Below are 21782 nucleotides of genomic sequence, written 5' to 3'. Positions count from 1 at the left end.
GACGTTTCGCACTGACTTAGTGCTTATTCATGGCGCGTGCCCGGCAGCCGCGATGGCCGCCGGGCACCCGCGATTGCCCACTAACTGAGCAGGGACGTGGAGCTCTGTGTGTAAACACATAGCTTCACGTCCTGTCAGGGAGAGAGGAGACCGATCTGTGTCCCTTATACATAGGGACACAGATCGGTCACCTCCCCCAATCACCCCCCTCCCCCTACAGTTAGAACACTCCAAGGCTACACATTTAACCCCTTCCCCGCCGCCTAGTGGTTAACCCCTTCCCTGCCAGTCACATTTATACAGTAATCAATGCATATTTATAGCACTGTTCACTGTATAAATGTGAATGGTGTCAAAAATGTCCGTTGTGTCCGCTATAATGTCGCAGTCCCGAAAAAAAACCCGCAGATCGCCGCCATTCCTAGTAAAAAAAAAAAAAATCATAATTATGTCCCCTATTTTGTAGGCAATATAACTTTTGCGCAAACCAGTCACTATACGGTTATTACGATTTTATTTTTTATTTTTTTTACCAAAAATATGTCGAAGAATACGTATCGGCCTAAACTGAGATAAAACATTTTTTTTTTTTAAATGGGATATTTATTATAGCAAAAAGCAAAAAATATTGTGTTTTTTTTCAAAATGTACGCTCCTTTTTTTGTTTATAGCCCAAAAAATAAAAACCGCACAGGTGATCAAATACCACCAAAAGAAAGCTCTATTTGTGGGGAAAAAAAGGCATACATTTTGTTTGGGAGCCGCGTTGCACGACCGCGCAATTGTCAGTTTAAGCGACGCAGTGCCGGAAGCTAAAATTTCGTCTGGGCAGGAAGGGGGTGTAGGTGCACAGTAAGCAAGTGGTTAAAGCAAGTTCTCTTTTTTTTGACCGAAGGACAACAGACCGATGGGCCATACACACGATCGCTTTGGACCGATGAAACTGAACTTCAGTCCATTTTCATCGGTTTGGACCGGTCGTGTGTACGCGGCCTCACACATGACCTATCCTTCAAATCTATTTCCTTCTATGAACGTTTAGAAAGTAACAACTAGCGCTGCTGTAGTAATTTGATACGATTTTTATTGTAATGTTACTATAATTTTAATGTTTGGGTGTATTTTAAGCGGCTTCTGATTTTTATATTTGAATGATAAATGGTAACATTGAATCATTAGTAGTCTTCTACTTTAAGATTTCCTTTAGCTCATAGCGCCAAGATAGTGGAAGAAGGCCTTCATTTTTAGTATATTTGCTTGAATGATGAAGCATTGTTCACTCCCCAGATGCTGTAGCATTATCTACTCACATTGATCACAGTCTGGACCCCCAAAAGTCTGAAGGACAGTACACTCAGGGGAGGGCTGGCAGCCTTAGGCCTGGGGGGCAGGTTCAGTCAATTGGCCTATTGAACCGCTGAATCAGCTCACCATCCATGGCCCATCTGTTTTTTTAATGCAGCCTTACCAGTGCAGTCAACTCCAGTGCCCATCAATGCAGCCTGATATGTCAGCTATGGGTGTCAAGGTCTCTCACCACAGTGATCTCAGCAGGTCCTTGCACGCCACGGCCTCCTGGGGGGGGGGGGGGGTAATGCTCCTATGCTCCTGGTCCTGGGGTCAAGTTGCAGCCAGCATCCAGCCCTGCGTCCCGACTCCCTGGCAAACCCCGCTTCTAAGAATCCAGTCTCCGGGAGTTGTAGTTTCCTCTGCGCTGCTCTGTTTTCCACCCACCGGGAGCTTGAGCTTGGACTACAACTCCCGTGAATGCAACAGCTGGCGGTCAGCTGCCGTGGCCATGCCCCTGGCCCAACTTTCTAGACCAGAATAAAAAAGAAAATGGTAGTGGGCAACTGCTGCCAGCCATAAGTCAGGGCAGCCTGGGAGGCAATTGCCACCCTGCCCCCTGGCCCAGCCCTCCCCTGAGTACACTGGTCCTTTGTTTACAAAATTTGAAGACCCCTGCTCTAATGCATGAATGTGTTTTGGAGTATCCTGCACCCTCATCCCTCTACCCACCTGTGTTAATTTTCTGGAATAAATCTTCAAATGACAACCCTAGACTGAGTCTGAACTTTGTAGGTGTGCTCTGGTACATGGGCCTTCCAGCCTCTGAGTAGGTAAGGGAAACCTGGGTTATTTCCAGCTGCCTCTTTGGAGGTAAGCCCTACACAACACTCTCTAGCATTCTCTGCAAGACGTCATTTTTGGGGGGGTGTTTAGATACACTTAAATTATAGCAGAATAGGGGACATTCCTGTTGCATAAAGGCATATGAGATTTTTTATTTCTTTTTTTGGTTCACGGTTTTCAAATTTAACATAAGGATGAGGTGTTTTCACTTCCAGGTCCTTGTAATTTTCCAAGCTATTAAGAGGTACTGTAATTAGGGTGCCCACGTGTCCCGGATTGCCCGGTACTGTCCCGCAATTGACATGTCTGTCCTGGGTCCCGGGCACCTTCATTCTGGGACAATACAATGTCCCAGAATGGAATAGAGGACACAGCCTACTAACTAATAACTACATTTCCGGAACTGGTTGCTAGGGCCAGCGCTGCCTGGCGTCTTGCAACCAGTGACAATTTACTCTCAGACAGTGAGACCGGGAGCGAGGCCTGCGCCTAGTGCAGCACTGCTGTCTCCACCCACCTTGGCACCTCCTCCGGCGGTGATCTTCACTCTCCAGATAGTGAAGCCACTCCCTTACTTCTATGCACGTGGCTCATGCAGAGGGAGTGACAGCAGCACTGCATCTGGTGGCAGGCTATGGGTGGCAAGCGGCACTGCATCTGGTGGCAAGTGGCACATTCACCTGACAAATAACCCACTGCCAAATTCCCAATTAACCCCAAGACCACATTTCCCCCTGCCCCCCTAATTTTTTGGGGGGGGTGGGTGAGAGAGGGGGTGTGTCCCTGAATGGCAGTTTGGAAATGTGGTCACCATAACTGTAATGAGTATTGTTTTAATAGAAATGTTTGTCCTTTTTGCTTAAATTGCATTGGGGTTGTTTACATACAAACTATTCTTAGGTAGTTTCATGTGATGGTACTATGCAGTAAAGGTTAAACTGCAGTTAGTAGAAATAAGACACCTCCATCACAGAGTGACTTAGATACATTACATTCAAGCTCTTTGGAATTAAAATTTCATTTTGCTGCCTTTGCACAGTACTGCGCTTCTCTTTCCTGCCCCTCCCCTTTCACTTCTAGTAAATCTGTGAAGTACTGTACTTGGTACATTGTGCTGACAAATGCAATTATCATATTGCATTGCAATGGGAAGCAGCGGCAACAGAATCACAAAGCATATGCCACCCGGGACCAAGAGAAAGAACATTTTCCTTAAATAATACACCAGTAATAGATGTTGTGATCCAACATTGCTTTCTTCAGGCTCTTTGTTGCTTGTGATGTTACATAGCTTAGTAGGATGACACAGGAATAATGCAAGTGTAGGGCAAGAATCAGGGCAGGACTTAGGGTGGTGGGGGCCCCTGGGCTTGAGTGTTGAAGGGGCCCCCTGGATCTGAGAATTGGGGGGGGGGGGCGAAGTTGTTGAGCGGGGGGGCGAATTGAAGTTGTTGAGCCGGGGGGGCGCATTAAAGTTTTAAAGTTGTTGCGCGGGGGGGGGGGGGGGGGTTTGCAGTTGTTGAGCGGGGGGGAGTGCCAACAGCCGGGGCCACAGACTGTCATTAGCCTGGCTCTCGGCTTTCTTCCCTTCAGCAGCCACAGTCCTCCCCACACCGCTCCGGTTCCTCCTGCTTCCGTGCTGCCTCCTCTTAAAATGCAGGAAAATTATTCCTTTTGCGGGACTGCGGGAAGAAGCTGTCTGTGTGGGAAAGTCCCGCAGAATTTGTGCGTGTTGGGAGGTATGCGCAGGGCCGCCATCAGGAATTTTGGGGCCACTTACACAGCTGAAGGCATGGGCCCCCTGGAGCAGAGAACCGCCTGAAATTGAGAAGCGGGGGGGGGCCTTTACAAAAAAAAGAAGGAATAAAGAAAAAAAAATATATATATATATATATATATATATATATATATATATATATATATATATATATATATATATATATATATATATATATATATATATATATATATATATATATATATATATATATATATATACACATACAGGGGGGTAGCCATCCGGGGCCCTGGGGACCTCTGGGCCCTTCCTTTAATAAAAATAAAAAATAAACCTCTGGGCCCTTTAATAAAAAAATAAAAAAAATAAACATTTATAAAAAAATACATAAAAAAAGGGAGGTTGCCTCTGGGCCCCTGGGGACCTCTGGGCCTTTTAATAAAAAATATAAACAAAAATAAAAAAATGAACATTTATAAATAAAATAAAAAAAAGGGGGGTTGCCACATGGGGCCCTGGGGACCTCTGAGCCCTTTAATAAAAAAATATTATATATATATATATATATATATATATATATATATATATATATATATATATATATATATATAAAATTATTATTTTTTTATAAAAAAAAAAAAAAAAAAAAAAAGTGGGTTGCCATCCGGGGGCCCTGGAGACCCCTGGGCCCTTTAATAATAATAATAAATAAATATATATATATATATATATATATATATATATATAATATATATATATATATATATATATATATATATATATATATATATATATATATATATATATATATATATATATAATATAAAAAAACATATTTTTTATAAACAAAAAATAAAAAAGGGTGGTTGCCGTCCGGGGCCCTGGGGACCTCCGGACCCCTAAAAAAAAAAAAAAAAAAAATATTATTTTTTTTTTTAAAGGGGGCCCCCATATATATATATATATATATATATATATATATATATATATATATATATATATATATATATATATATATATACACATATAGAATGTTTGGGGGTTCTAAGTTATATTCTACCAAAAAATACAGATTTTTACTTTACTTTTACTTGTAAACAACAAATGTCAGAAAAAGGTTTGGCCAGCAAGCGGCTAGGGTGACAATGCTGTTCAGTGTAGTTGTCACCCTATTACAGAAAGGGAGTTAATGGCAGGATTTCTAGGTTAAAATAAAATAAAAAGTGTGAAAAAAAAAGAAATAATAAAAACTAATGCAGCAACACACCTACTAATGCAGCATCACACCTAATGATTTGGTAAGCCGCAATACTATCAATTTTTTATTTATTTATTATATAAAGTTGTATTGATTTTATATTATATACAAAACAGTTGTCATCATATCACATTGATTCACAACCCCCTTTAAAAATACCAATCACACTCATCTTTTATGGGTATTACATTGTGTCTGTGTGCACTAAAATTCATGCAAGTGTAAAATTTGCGTTTGAGAAACAGCTGTGAAAATATTGTGTGACATTAAAATTTGCAAATGTCACCATTTTTTTCTCCAGAGCCTCTACTTTCAGAAAACATATCATGGTCTTAAGTAATTTCATAGCAAAAAAAAAGTGCAGGTGTTTACATGTATGTGAATCATTTCAAACTTGTTCCAGGCAGAAAGGGGTTAACAAATTCAAATCTGACTGCACTGAGCTAAAAATAACTGTCAGTTGGAAAAAAAAAATGTCATTATGACATCACAAAGAGCTGCGTGATATGAGGAGCAGAGACAGTGCTGATCACAGAGTGTCAGTGACTCATCTAGGGCTTAGACCTGTGCGATACCACTGCTCTTAATTTTGAATTTCTGCATTTTTTGCTGAATAATTCTACTATATTTTATTTCGTGTGTGAATTCTACACAAAAGGTGAGATTATTATTATAATTGCTGACGTTTTTTCGTGATTTGGTCAATAAATATGTTTAGCTCAGTTCTCAAAGTGGAAAATTCTGGAATATAATTCTAATGTTCAAATTGGAAAAAAAATGGAATATAATCCTAATGAAAACAACAATCGTTTGCCTTGAGTGAAGACTTGTAAACTGAACTTAGTAGGTACATGTAATAGGAAATGTGTGAGTGACCATTAGTGATACATGTACACCCTGGAATAGTGATGGTGAACCTTAGCATTCCAGATGTCGTGGAACTACATTTCCCATGATGCTCATGCACTCTGTAGTGTAGTGGAGCATCATGGGAAATGTAGTTCCAAAACATCTGGAGTGCCAACTGCCAAGGTTCACCATCACTGCCCTAGAAGCACAGCCATCATAAGAGGACTATATGGGCTGCCATTGCTGACCTCCATGTGATAACACCCTATTCTTTCTCTGCTGGTTTCCAATAAAATCTCCTACAAACAGATTATTCACGTCTCATTCCTTCACATATCCCAAAACTAGGAGAATCGTTCCTCATTTTAGGACAATGGGGGAAGCCATGGAAATCATTTCTTTATGTCCTATTGGCCAGATCCACATCCAGAAGCACTTTTGTATAATGCAAATCGAGTCTAATATTATACAGCCATTTATTCCAAACTGTATACAGCTGATTGAGGCTATTTGGTCATCATCAGTGCAGTGTATGGAGACCATGGCTTCTATGGAGTATGGATTGGGAGCCAACAAGGCAGCATAACCATAGAGATTATGGTGAGAAGGGACTAAAGCCATACATTTCTACATTGTCTATGTCAGGGGTCTCAAACCGGCGGCCCTCCAGCTGTTGCAAAACTACAAGTCCCATGAGGCATTGCAAGGCTGACAGTTACAAGCATGACTCCCACAGGCAGAGGCATGATGGGACTTGTAGTTTCGCAACAGCTGAAGGGCTGACAGTTTGAGACCCCTGGTCTATGTGATGTACTTTTGGTTCATTCGAAAAATTCAGTTATAAACGCCAAACAGATGGGATATTTATAGCGCTAGCTGGCTTGGTCATTGGCTGGTTTGAAAAACGTAAGACTTATATTCAGATGAGTCTAATGAGACTTTAATATGAAAGTCACATGTCCAAAATAAAGGACTTTATCCCATATCTATATAGATAGATATAGATATATTTTTATATATATATATATATATATATATATATATATATATATATATATATATATTTAGATATATATTTAGATATATATTTATATCTATATAATATATCTATATAGATATAGACATAGATAATGACCCGGATTCACAAAGCACTTGCGCCGACGTATCTCGAGATACGCCGCGTAAGTGCAAATATGCGCTGCCGTATCTGTGCGCCGGGCCCACAAAATTAAGATACGCCTAAAAACAGGCTTTATTCCACCGACGTAACTTGCCTACGCCGGCGTAGAGTGGGCGCATATTTACGCTGGACGCATGTGGAGCTCCCATTGATTTTCTTTTTAAATATGCAAATGAGGGAGTTACGCCAATTCACGATCGTACTTGCGCCCAACGCAGGCTACGACTGGTGCGCGTAAGTTGTACGTACGGCGTAAAGTTAAGCCCCATAAAGGAGGTGTAACCCAGCAGCAGACATGCAAAGGTCTGCACCAGGGAACTCAAGCCGGCGTATTTTACGTAGTTTACGTTGGACGTGAATATGGCTGGGCATAGGTTACGTTCACGCCGTAGGCAGTGATCTGGCGTATCTTAGGCAGTTGTTCCGACGTGGTTTTGAACATGCGCACTGGGATGCGTCCATGGGACGGCGCATGCGCTGTTTGTTATACGTATCTGTCAGGCGCTCGGCCCATCATTTGCATGGGGTCACGCCTCATTTGCATGGCTCACGCCCACTTCCACCTACGCCGGCTTACGCCTAGGAAACCCAGCACAGTTTTGGGAGCAAGTGCTCTGTAAATTCCATGCTTGCCTCTCTGCGCTGGTCGGCGTAGCGTACAGGAGATACGCTACGGCGGCATAAATGTGAACCAGCGGGCCAATATCTATATATGTATATATATTGTACTGGGAAATACTTTTTGAAAAATAAAAAGTGCATTTGATATACAATTATAAAGATCAGACCAAAATGAGGGACCAAAATGTGAGATAAAAGGGACAGATACCAAATCAGGGACAGTCCCTCAAAATCAGGGACAGTTGGGAGCTATGTTATCCCTATGCTGAAGATTTGTGAATGAAGACTAAACTTACTACATTTCACACATGACAATCGCTCTCGCCAGTGGGGTTGATTTACTAAAACTGGAGAGTGCAAAATCTGGTGCAAAATCTGGTGCAGCTCTGCATAGCAACCAATCGGCTTCCAGGTTTTTTGTCAACGCTTTTTTGAACAAATTGAGATTTGAAGCTGATTGGCTGCCGTGTACAGCTGCAGCAGATTTTGGTAGTATATAAATGTTTGGCAAGTGCAAAAATAAAGTAGCTGTTCATCTCTTAGGCTCCATTCACACCTAGGCGTTTTGACGCCCGACGATATTTCAGCCTGAAATACGCTGAAGGGATGATTTAACATTGTCGGCTATGGAGATGGTTCACATCTCCACGCCGAACGCCGAAACGCCGTACGCCTGAAGCTCAAAACAAGTCCCTGACCCTTTTTTTCAGGCGGCTTCGGCGTTCGGCCATAGCCGACAATGTGTAAATCACCCCTCCAGAGAAAACCGTGGTAAAAAACGCCGCGTTTTGTCGCGGCAAATCGCGGTACAATACGCCGCGTTCAGGTGTGAATGCAGCCTTAGGTAAAAATCTTCTGAGCTGATAACTTCCTGTGCTTTCTGCCTCTGGACTGTTACTTTGTATTGCTCCTGCTCTCTCCATGGACTACAAAACACCTCTCCTGTTATGGAGAAGAGAGGGAGGTGTTATGTAGTCCTAACACAGGGTTCTGTAGCTCTAACACACTTTCTGTCCTAGGGTGACAAGGCTGCTCAGTGCAGTTCTCATCCTGGGACAGAAAGTGTGTTAATGAGCTACTACACTATCAATTCTTATTCTTGGGTTTCGCTTTAGAAAGTTACAGAATGATTTGTTTGTGAGATCCTCCAGGTTTAGCCGAGGTATAGCATAGTAGTAAAAGCACTTAGGCTCTGTAGAAAGTTAATAATTGTTAATATTTACTGATGTTCATATTCTAACCATATTTATTGTCTTTTTTCATTTTAGAAAACGACTGAAAGAATGACTCAAATCGTTTCTCTCGCCGACTTAATAGCTGCATTGAAGCAAGGGCCGACTGTTGGAGCTGGTCTTGTAAACCTGGGCAATACTTGCTTTGCCAACTCTGTATTGCAATGCCTTACTCATACCCATCCGATCGCGGACTACATGCTCACGTGTCAGCATTCTCAGAAATGTAAGTACGCCTCTTCACAACTTTCTACCTCTCATAGCTGTTGGGTGATTGGAGCTCTGGTATAGAGACAACTGGCTGCTGTTCAGTTGTTGTTAATTAATGGTCACTTAGGTTGCACCCACACCTCAGCGCTTTGAATCGTGGGAAGAATAGTCGCCATTCTACCCGCCATTTTAAAAAGCTCTGGTAAAATCACAAATCGCACAATGCGCATTTCAGATGCCATCAATTTTAATGGCACCTAAAAACGCAGTGCGGTTCTTCCACGATTGTTGTGCGATAAAATCGTGCTGCAAGTGTGGCAAACTGCATCGTGGGAAGCTTGTCATCCAAAAAAAGTTCAGGAGCTTCTCTTGGGCAACAAGCTTTATGCCCCGCCCCCGCTCTCTGCTCATTTCCTGTGGTTGACAGCAGCAGGAACCAATAGCTCCCACTGCTGTGTGAACCAATGAGGAGAGAGAGACACAGGAAACCTGCTGCTCTTGTGCACAGCGCTGGATCAAGATGGGACTCAGGTATAAGAAAGGGGAGGGGGAGCTGCACCCAGAAGGTTTTTTACCTTAATGCATAGAATTTGCATTTTTGAGCCTTTAGAACCACTATAACTGCCATTGAAGTCCATGCTTTCTGAGGCCTCGTACACACGACCGAGTTTCTCGGCAAAAACCAGCAAGAAACTTGCTGGGTTTTTTTTTTGCCGAGGAAACCGGTCGTGTGTACATTTTTCGACGAGGAAACTGTCGAGGAACTCGTCGAGCCAAAAAGAGAGCATGTCTCCTTTTTCCACGACGGGAATGGAGAAAATTGGTTCGTCAAGTTCCTCGACAAGCCTGAATCCTCGTACACACGAACTTGTTAGGCTGTCGAGGAACTCGACAAGCCAATTTTCTCCATTCCCGTCAAGGAAATAGAGAACATGCTCTATTTTTGGCTCGTCGAGTTTCTCGACAGTTTCCTCGACGAAAATGTACACAAAAATATCTCCCAGCAAGTTTCTTGCTGGTTTTTGCCAAGAAACTCGGTCGTGTGTACGAGGCCTTATAGTATGATGAGAATCAAAGATTGATCAGCAGAAGGCCTTCATGGATTGTGCAATCAGATTAAACTTGATGAGGGAATACTTTCCTTTCTGCTTGGTTATGCACACCGCACTCCGCATTTTATGGTCTGTTCTTAGAGGGCAGTCGCAGTGTAGAGCTGGAAGTGCCCCATTAAGTTTTCTCTTCAGCTCAGGGATTGGAGGGGAGAGCCAGCCATGTGACTTTGACAGGTCACTCATCGGGCTCTCCTCTTGTCTGTTTTTATTTAATACACTCAATAAAGTAGTGGTAAAATTAAATCTGATCCCCCTGCAAGCTAATGGTATAATGTGCTAGTATGCATCACATACTAGCACATTATGAAAGATTTATCTGTAAAACAAAGCCCTTCAAACGCTCACCGCTGACAGGGCTTATATCTTCACCTGGTCTATCCTCCGGGTTTTAAGGCTTCGGCCGTTTGCATGGGCAAGCCGTGATGTGCGTGGGAGACACATTCACAGTGCTGTCAATTCAGAGCACAGTGCCCATACGCCGGTGACGTCACAAGCTGCAAAACATGCAAATATCACCCAAACGCTGAATGTTTAGGAGCTATTCATTTTACCTAAATATAAGCTTTAGTATAAGCTTCCCTGTAGTGACAAAGCAGAGTTTAACCCTTTCACGCCGACGGAACGCATATATGCGTCCTCGGCGTCCGGGGGTTATACCGGGATGATGCCTGCAGCCGCAGGCATCATCCCGGTACTGTTGTTTAGAGCGGGCGATCGGCTATCCAAACATAACAACCGATGTGGCTAAAAGCCGCTCCGTTGTTATGCCGGTGGAGCGGGAGGGGACATCCCCCCCCTCCCGCCGCCTTTCGCCGCTCTGACCGGGCCTCTCGTCCCACCGGGAGACCCGATCCTCCATCCGCCGTGTTCTGTGTTCAGGCGGAGACTGACACTAACCCGTAAACGGCTTTGATTCAGTCTCCGCATTGAAACCACGGAAGCGGCGTCATGACGTCACTTCCGGGTTTCTCGGCTGCCAATGGCGCCGGATTTAAAAAAGTACACAGTATTCAGAATCGCCGTTTTCGGCGATCTGAATACTTTGAAGTGCAAAGGAGGGCTCGGAGGTCTTTTAGACCCCGATCCCTCCATAAAGAGTACCTGTCACCACCTATTGCTGTCACAAGGGATGTTTACATTCCTTGTGACAGCAATAAAAGTGATCAAAATGTAAAAAAATAAAAAAACACAATTTAATATTATAAAAAATAAATAAATAAATAAGAAAACAAACAAAAAAATTTTTTTAAAGCACCCTGCGAGCTTGCGCAGCAAAGAAAACGCATACGGAAGTCGCGCCCGCATATGAAAACGGTGTTCAAATCACACATGTGAGGTATCGCCGCGATCGTCAGAGCGAGAGCAATAATTCTAGCACTAGACCTACTCTATAACTCTAACCTGGTAACCGTAAAAAAAGTTTAAAGCGTCGCCTATGGAGATTTTTAGGTACCGTAGTTTGTCGCAATTCCACGAGTGCGTGCAATTATAAAGCGTGACATGCTTGGTATCTATTTACTCGGCGTAACATCATCTTTCACATTATGCAAAAAAATTTGGCTAATTTTACTTTTTCATTTTTTTAAAATTCATGAAAGTTAATTTTTCCCAAAAAGTTGTGTTTAAAACACCGCCGCACAAATACCGTATGACATAAAATATTGCAACAATCGCCATTTTATTCTCTAGATTCTCTGCTAAAAAAATATATATAATATTTTGGGGTTCTAAGTAATTTTCTAGCCAAAAATATGGATTTTAACTTGTAAACACCAAATGTCATACATAGGCGTAGGCATGAAAGGGTTATTAATATCGCTTTAACTTTTATTGTGTCCCACCGGCTTCAAACTGCCAAAGCCCGTTGAGTGCAAAGCACATTTGTAAAGAGCACCAATGTGCTTTATGAATGGGCAATGTTTGTTATTTTTTTTTGAAGACGCAGTATAGCAGTGGTGTGATCATAGCACAGCTTTATAAATGTACCCCCTAATGTTTTAGTTATGTTTAGAACCTGGTGAATTGAAGCACTCAGTAGTGCTGGCCACACAGGTTGCAATCTGACCACACAATCTGCTTAAGACTGGGTCCAGATATGAGTCGCATGCGGATCACAGCAGAGGGTCCGGTATATCCTAGTTCACCATTTCAGCCCAACATATTTGGGCTGAATTCGGACCTGAAATGGACCAAAAGACCTTTTTGTGAAAATCGCACTGTCCCAACTGCAGAGATATATGTGAACCGGCTCCATAGAGAGCCCGTCAAAATCTCCTGCTATTGCGAATTGGAAGTGGGGAAATCGGCATCCAATTGGCAATGGTGTGAACCCAGCCTTAGACAATACCAGAGCACAACAATCCTGAAGCTGACTTTCTGAATACCTACAATTCTGTGCTTTTTACCTGTCATTAATGAATTTTTTAATCTGTTTGATTCTAGGCCGTTTGGATACGTTCTGCATGATGTGCACAATGGAGATTCACATCAACATGGCTTTCAAAGATTCGGATGTTATGAGTCCGTATATAGTCATCGATCAACTGCAAAGTAAGTACTCTTTCCTCACTGTACACTGTCACCATTAATGTCTCATTTTATAACTACCAACATTAGAACTGGTCTGATGATTTGGCGGAAATTCTAGTTACTTGTTGTATACCTGTAAGGCCCCGTACAGACGAGGGGACATGTCTGATGAAAATGGTCCGTGGACCGTTTTCATCAGACATTTCCCCTCGGAGATTTTGGTCTGATGGCTGTACATACCATCAAACCGAAATCCCCGCGGACAGAGAACGCGGTGACGTATACGACACCGACGTTCTCTGACGCGGAAGGTCAATGCTTCCACGCACTTCCTGTTTCTCCTCAGTAAGGCTTTCCACCATCATCCGAGCGGTGGTTAGTCAGTCAGAACAGCTTACTGAGGAGGGACAGGAATGAGATATTTAGACAAAACAAAGAAAAAAACATTTAGAAGGGAAATTGAAGGAAAAGGTAAGTGAACAACAATACACTAGCTTAAAGTAACCTATTTAGAAAATAAAAAACAAACCTCTACAACCCCTTTAATAAAGGAGCAGCGCTAAGTTTAACATTATCTATGGACATGTAGGAATGTGCCTTACAGACAGCAGTTCCTCTAAAACACATATGTCAAATACAAGGCCCATAGGCCGAATCTGGCCTACCAGGCCCTGTCATGTTGCCCTCCCACCCAGTTTTTCAGTTGGATTGTGACGGAGCTCTATTCCTACACCTCCGGCTCTCACCCTCTGTTTCACGCTATAACTTTTAAATACAGAAGCCTTCTGTATTTACAAGGGAAAGCTTTGCTTTCAGTGGCTTCAGGATGTAACAAATACCTCACAGCAGGGCATGACGGGAACAGTGCTCTAGAATGTGGGATGGAGACTGATCTCTCTGCAAAGCAATGCCACCTACACAGGGAGAGATAGGAGAGAGTAAAGATGCAAAGAAGATGTGGGGAAGTAGGGGGTTTGGTGTTGCACACTGAGCATAGCGCACCCCTAAACCTACACTCTGTACACAGGACACCCCTGAACTCTGCAACCTGTACGTAGCACGCTCCTGAACTCTGCTCTCCTAAATAATAAAAAAGTATATACATAGTCTTTCAGATACACCTGGCCACTTGAGGCCAATCATACCGATTTGTGGCCCACAATGGAATTGAGTTTGACACCTCTGTGTTTTGTTAAGGTACAGACTAGTTCTAATGGTTGTCATCACAAACTGACACAGACGATGGAGCTAACATGACACTTCCAATACAATCCAATCTATTTAGAACACATATCTTTAGGCTTCCCCTTTGAAGTGTATTGTTTTCAACTTCGGGCCAAATCATCAGACTTTGTATGCTCATACGATCATTATGTGCATTAGCGCTCTGCAGTGTTATTCATTTTGAAGGACACCCCAACACAATAAGGCTATACAGTGCTGATACACATGTGTTGCATTACAATACATCAGTGGCGGCTGCTCCATTAGGGGTGCAGGGGCGCCGCCCCCCTAATCCATGCGCCCGACCCCTAATCTATATGCGGGGAGCCGGACTCGTGGATTTCAATGTTTGTTTGTTTTTCAGCACATGATTAGAGCCTGAGGAACTAGTTGGCTTACAAAAAGGGCGGGTTGGGGGCACAGAGCACTGTGCCCTAAAACCCACCCAGTTGTGTGACATTAGCAAATTAATATGTGGCATTAGTGTGAGTGAGGAGGGCAGGTTTGTTTGCCGCTGCCCCCCCCCCCCCCCCACAAATATTGAGCACCAGCCGCAACTGCAATACATAGTGACACACATCTGTGCTTTGTGGTGTGTCACCGTTAAAAATGCTGCATAGCCAGTTTTCCTTGTCCTCTATGGTGCTTACAAAATGAATAGGGAGCTTTAACACAACGCACGTGCTTGAGACAACTAGTTTTTTTGCACATTCACTAATGCATTGCACAAGAACAACAAAGATTTACAATGAAAAAGTGACATCCCCTCTCCGGGTTCTTCTTCCTCTCCATTGGACTGGTGGGCCCAGTCCCTGTAAAATTTTTACCAGACAGTGTTGGAGCTTATACAGGCTTAACAAGCTACTCCTCCTCTTGCACATGACGGCCCTGGTAATCGGCTGATCACACCAGAAGTGTGTGGGGGAGAGTAAGCTTTTAAATGAGCCTGTTAACCAAAATAGTCCACATGACAGATTCTCTTTACCATTTCTCTTCAACTCATTTATTAGTATATTAGTATGTTATAAGGTGGTCCTAATTATTTTACTGTATGTTAACTGTTCTCTTCTTTTTTCCTTACAGATATTGCAGAGCATTTTGAACTCGGCCAACAAGAAGATGCTCATGAATTTCTGCTATTTGTTATTGATAAAATGCAGAATTCGTGTATCTATGATAATCCATTGGAGCTAAGGTAAGTATCAATTACATTATTATAATTCTAGCTGGAGGGTGCTTGGACACATACAAACTACATAATAAACAAAGGATCTTCTTTCCCAGACGCACATGTATACCGATAATACAAGCATATAGGGAAGCTATAGATTATGCGATTTTCTTGAAAATTGCTTGAGTCTCCCATTAGCACAGTAAGGGTCGATGGGGAATTTTTCCCATGGAGCTATTTTTTTTTTTTGGTGGGGCGACAGGGGAAGGTGTGGGGGGGGGGGGGGAAGGGGTGTGGGGAGCCATCCCTGCTGGGAGAACACAGTAATAGCTATAGCCACTAGCAAAATCCAACATGCTTGTTGTGTCCAAGTTGATTGATGGAACTTGGATACAATCAGCCGGCCCTAAGATGGATCGAATCTCAGCTGGTCCCTGCTGAACTGAAGTTACACATCAGACTGTCAATCAAACATTTTAACATTAGCATCTAGACTTTTTCCACCAATAAAAACTCCTAAGAGGTGTCCATTGAGATCAGCAGCACTCCTCAGAAAAGCTCATGCGTTCTGCAACCTTAAAATGCTTCTGAAGGTTATTACAGGTATTTGCACCCACTTCCGGGCATTGCCCCCACAGGGGTTATGCAACTTCCCATCCCCCCCCCCCCCCGCTGTCTTCTGGGAGACACACGAGTCAGCAGGGACCATTTTGATTTTGCAGCGGCATTTACGCATGCACAAAAGGAAACCGGGAAGTGAAGCTTCACTTCCTTATTTCCATTACCGAAGATGGCGGCGGCTGCATCCGAGGACCCAGCGACGGTTCGGCCTCAGGTGCTGACATCGCGGGTGAGCTGGACAGGTAAGTGTCCTTTTTTTAAAAGTCAGCAGTATTTGTAGCTGCTGACTTTTACAAAAAAAAATTCCGGCGGACCTCCACTTTAATGCATTCTCTGCATTAAAGTAAAAAACCTTCAGGGAGCTCCCCCCCTAAATACCAATCTTGATCCAGTGATGTGCATGAGAGCAGAGGCTGTCTTGGCTATCTCTCTTCTCACTGGCTCATACACTCACAATCACAGCCAGTCAGGAGGGAGCAGAGGCGGGGCCGAGACACTCTCCGTGTGTCTTATGAACACACAAAGCACAGCACGGGAACGAGCATGCATGAGTGCCCGCCCCATAACAAGTGGCTTGCTATGGGCGCACTCGTCAGGGTGAGGGGGAGCCAGGAACGCCAGCAGGGAACCTGAGAAGAGCATAATCTGCACAACTGGACCAGATTCTTAGTGCACCAGTTTTAAGAAATCTCCCCCAAAGCATCAGCCATCTACTAAAATCCCTTTTTAACATAGACCATTTTCCTGTTTTTACTGGTCCTAACCTGGCTTAGAATATAGCAATTTTGTATAACTGTACAGAGGGTGGCCGCCGTTAGGCTTCTGTCACCATTTGGGATTTATGCCCTGGTTCAAATCGCATGTCAAATCGGCGGCAATGACACCATCTTAATCGGTGCAATGCTGCATTTTCGGCGCCGCACTGATTTCAAAAAGTAGTTTCTGTGCTACTTTTTGCGATTTCGGGGTGCAATTTCCATTGACATCTATGCAGAAACCCGCACAGATGTCTGTGAAATCGCGTCCGAAATCGGGACTGACATGCGGGAGTGAAATTGTGCGAGTTCATCTGAACTCGCACGGCTTCATTCCCGCAGCCCAGTGTGAACCTGGGCTTAAAGGATCACTAAAGGAATTTTTTTTTTTAGCTAAATAGCTTCCTTTACCTTACTGCAGTACTGGTTTCATGTCCTCATTGTTCGTTTTTGCTTTGAAGTTGCTGTAATCTGCTCTGATCTCCACACTTCCTGCTTGTCTGGCTCCTTATGAAAAATCTCATGGCAGCTTTTCACTGTGGTCCAAGCTGTGTGTCTAAAACTCCTCAGAACCAATCAGATTCATTTTAAAAACAAAACGCTGCCCTGGATTTGTTTGTTTTTGTTCTGTGGGTCCCTTTACTTCACATAAACATGAAACCAGTTTAAAAACGAAAGTGAAACTACAGGCACATTATATGATTGAATTTAATCTATTTTTAATCATTTTTAAAAGGAATCAGTTAACTTTTATGTCTCTATACCCTGTAAACAGTCATTTCAGCAAAAAAAAATGTTTCCTTTAGTGCTCCTTTAAGGAAGATTTTCTTTTACCTTTGGAAAAGCCGATTTACAGGTCCAGACCTAAACAGGATCTCACTCACACTTCAAAATAATACCTGCTAAGTTCAGTTCTGTGTATTTTGACTAAGACTTGTGTGTAAAAAGATGTACAGAGTGTAATTGATTTTTATTTTTGTCTTTTAGCTTCAGCCAAAGAAAAACTTCCAATCTGATGGACAGACTATTTGCAGGCTCTCTGAGAATACAACGTAAGTTGCCATATTACCATTTCTTGTTGCACTTCTTTATTTAGAAGATGCTCTAAACATTTTATATTCTTCTTTGTTCAAATATATTAACAATGCTAATAAAAAAATGTTTTTGTTTCTTTTGCAGTGGATTGCCAGAATTGTCAGTACACATCTGACAGATACGAGAAATTCCTTGACATCGGACTGGACATCAATGTAAATATTAGACTTCATTTTTTGTTATAATTTAGCATTTTCTATACATCAGAGGTCAAACTATAATATTATATATATATAATCATTTGTATTTTTATTTAAAATACACAGGAATCTATTACAAAGTGAATACTTCCCTGACATTTACTTAAATAGTGCAGCATTCTTCCAACATTCCATAGTCACATTCACCATATTTAGAATAGGACGAATGTGCACCAGACAAATGCAGCATTTGGTAAACCACCATGGAGTTTATACAGTAGCTGTGAAGTACATGTATAGCTCTTGCTATACCAGTGTATATGCCAACAATTGCTCTCCATGGTGCTACACTAGGATTACCTGTCCCTTTTTTAGGCAGTTTTTATTATTTTTCTATATATATTGAACACACAGTCAGAAACTTAGACCATTCAATAGAAAATAAAATGGTTCCATAACTCAACCTGGAGAATTTTAGTAAAAGAAAGGTTTCAGACTAACTATATACAGTCAGGGCCGTTTGAAGAAATTTGGGGGCCCCAAGCAAATTGGACATGGAGGCCCCCCAACCCTCCCCGCACGCAAAGCCTACTTGAACCATAGCATAGATACTAAGCGGTCACAAATATGTCATCTGCCTGCTCTTCTCTGGACCCATGTGAAAGGGGCTTAAGGCTTCATTCACATGTGCAGCTGGGGGATGGTAAAACCAGGCCCTTGAGCCTGCTAGTCTGTCTGCTCAGAGCTGTACCAATGCCATGGCAAAAATTAAATAGCATGTCACATTAGGTGGGCGTTACCAACCAATGCAAGTCTAAGGGGGAGTGCCGCAACTGCCCCACAACCGAATGCAATGCATGTGATTGCAGCACACTAGTGCGGCATTTACGGGGTTAAATCAAGCAGTGAGAAAGTGACATAACACCTCGCCACCTGCCAAATGCCCTATGAAGAATGATTCAAAGTGGATTGCTTTTCACGGGATACTGCACGTGCGAATTTCCCTCACTTTAATGAGTTCCTTTCACTTCCTGTTGCATCCTTGTGACAGGAAGTAAATGGAAATGTTCCCAACAGTACACAGACTAAGGATGAGCTCTGGCGTGTTCGCATAGAACACATGCAGAGCCCGCCAGGAAGTGTGCACGGCGCTGCGCTAATAACAGCCAGGGAGACATTTCACGATCCCTGCAGCCGAGCATCGGGACAATGTCTCCCTGGCTGTGATTAGCGCAGCGTCGTGCACACTTCCTGGCGGGCTCTGCACGTGTTCTATGCGAACACGCCAGAGCTCATCCTTAACACAGACATAGCCTGTCTATAGCCAATTGTACTTGCGCTCTGCACATGTGCCTATCAGCCCCATAACATAACCAGCACTGTGTCCTAATTGTTCTGCCATAGAGACAGAGACCAGCGCTGTCAATTACAGGGGTAGGACCGAAACCCTGATTGTTCAGCCATTGGTGCAAAGTGGGAGAATTCTCCCATCCACTTGGAGGGAACTGGATCATATATATATTTTTACTGGTGTACTGATTTAAAAAAAAAAAAAAAACAACAATCAAAGTATTTGCTGCATAAAGTTCTAAATGGAACAACAAGGGGGTGATAGATAGAGGAGGGAAGGATATAGGGACAGTTCACTGAACAAAGTGTAAATGTGTAAATGCAGAGTGTAAAGTACAGTTCACTGAACAAAGTGTAAATGCAAGTGTAAAGTGTAAATGCAGAGCTCACTCATTGGATGGACGAGGCTGGAAGCTGGTGGCTCAGACATCATACACACAGCTTGGAATGTGTAGCAGCCAGGACTGCAGTTTTTCATATCTCCCCCTCTCTCTCCTGTACATCGTGATAGGTGAGTGGGCTGGGGGGAACCGGGCAGACACTGAGGAGACAGGAGGAGGAGGAGCTGTGGTGTCTCATGTTCAATGCAGGGAGGGGGGAGTGAACTCGCTGGGCTGTGTGAGAGTAATGTCAGAGACACTCACTCCACTCAGCTGCAGCCACTGGCCCGTAATGTGCAGACTGATTCCCCTGTCCTACGGATGGGAGAATCAGTCTGTTCTCTCGATCTGTCAGTGACCGGACTTCCCCGACCCTGCAAAGCGGGGACAAACTTCCTCCGGGGACGTCTGGTCAGCCTAACGCTACAGGCTGCAGCACTTATAGCAAGTGGCTGCTGGGGGCCCCTGGCCAGCTCGGGGGCCCCCAGCAGTTGCTTGCTTTGCCTGTCCTGTTTCGACGGGCCTGTATACAGTACAAGCTGTGTGAGCCCCGGCATGCACCACCTGAAACTGTGAAACATATTTTGGGTAAAGTGGTACTTTAAAAGAACTCTTACTAGATTTTGGTCCTGTGGTATAAAGTAAAATAGAGACCAACTAAAAAGTTACATTGACTTATTTCATCAACAAGTTTTTGTTTAAGCCCAGGTTCACACTGGGTACGATTTGGTACGATTTGAGATGCGATTTCACGTGTCAAATCGCATCTCAAATCGGCGGCATTTGCCGGCAATTGTCGGCAATGGCATCGTCCTAATCAGTGCGACGCAGCATCTGCGGCGCTGCAGCGATTTCAAAAAGTAGTTCCTGTACTACTTTTTGCGATTTCGGGCCGCGATTTACATTGAACCCTGCACAGATGTCTCTTAAATCGCGGCCGAAATCGCGGCAAAACCGCAGCCGCGAAATCGATTTTGAATTCGCAGCAGTGTGAACCTAGCCTAAGAGTCGGTTCACACTAGGGCGACACGACTTCCAGCGCGACTTTCAGAGGCGACTCCGACACGACTTGAGCATGAACCACAGGGCAATCTGGGGAGATTTACAACACGACTTGAAGTCGTCTCCAGGACAGGAGACTTTCCAGTGGCCAATCAAACAACAATCAGCTCTAGGGGAGGGAGGGGGAGGGAGAGGTTTGCCTGAGAAATGTATGTTATCTTCCTGGAAAGTCGCTTCAGTTAAGACAGTGATCAGACTTGGATCAGACTTGGAGGCGACTTCCATTGAAATCAATGGGTACAAATCGCCTACAAGTCGGAGCGACTCGAGTCGTGTGTATTAACACCGCTCCCATTCACTTGCATTGTTTTTCTCGACAGCGCGACTTGGGACGACTTGAGGCGAAGTCGGATCCCAAGTCGCCCCAGTGTGAACCTTTCTGTAAGTTTAAATAGTAATAATACAAAAAAACAGTAATCGGACACAGCATAACAATCAGCATACATTTACATTTTTGACATGCATATTAAATTTGAATGACTTCTGCTCATTGGAAACGATATTTATGTATTGATATCACCTATGAATATGTTTTTTTTTTTTTTTTTTTTTTTCAGTCTTCAAATACTGTTCCAGAAGCGTTAAAGGATTTGGTGAAAGGTGAAACACTGGAGGGAGACAACGCATACAGATGTGGCCAGTAAGTCTTTTTTTTCTGGGTATTCAGTCATATACATTCTATAGATCTGTAGAAGATATTTGGTTAAAGGATAAGTTCGCCTTTTTAAAAAAATAAAAATAAATGCACAATTTTTTTTGCAGGTAAAAACATGTGCATTTATTTTTATTTTTATTACAAGCCTGTAAAGCATTGTACCAGCGATTACATAGCATTGCATCAGCAGGTTGTGGGTAGGGATGAGCTTTGTGTTCGAGTCGAACATCGTATGTTCGATCGTTCGTCGAAATACGAACAAAACGGGTCATTTGCACCAAATTCGAGTGACGCGCCACGGCCCATAATTCACTGCGGCATTGCGCACTGATGATTGGCCAGGCATGCACTATGACCCGCATGCTTGGCCAATCACAGCGCCGTCAGTACAGAGAGCCGTAATTGGCCAAAGCCAGGGTGGCTTTGGCCAATTATGGCTCAGGGGGTTTAGTACATGCCCCACACTA

At 43.3% G+C, this 21782-nt stretch overlaps 1 protein-coding gene across 1 annotated transcript in view; it reads right to left on the bottom strand.

The window, feature by feature from the left end:
* The window catches only part of CNTN5 (contactin 5), a 2004044-nt gene that overhangs the window by 755419 nt on the left and 1226843 nt on the right, over positions 1–21782 (bottom strand). The gene's annotated exons all lie outside the window — the stretch shown is intronic.

This window comes from Rana temporaria, chromosome 2 (genome assembly GCF_905171775.1).
Source record: "Rana temporaria chromosome 2, aRanTem1.1, whole genome shotgun sequence".
Taxonomy (NCBI): Eukaryota; Metazoa; Chordata; class Amphibia; order Anura; family Ranidae; genus Rana; species Rana temporaria.
Note: the sequence above shows the minus strand (reverse complement) of the source record. Positions and strands in the feature narration are given on the sequence as shown.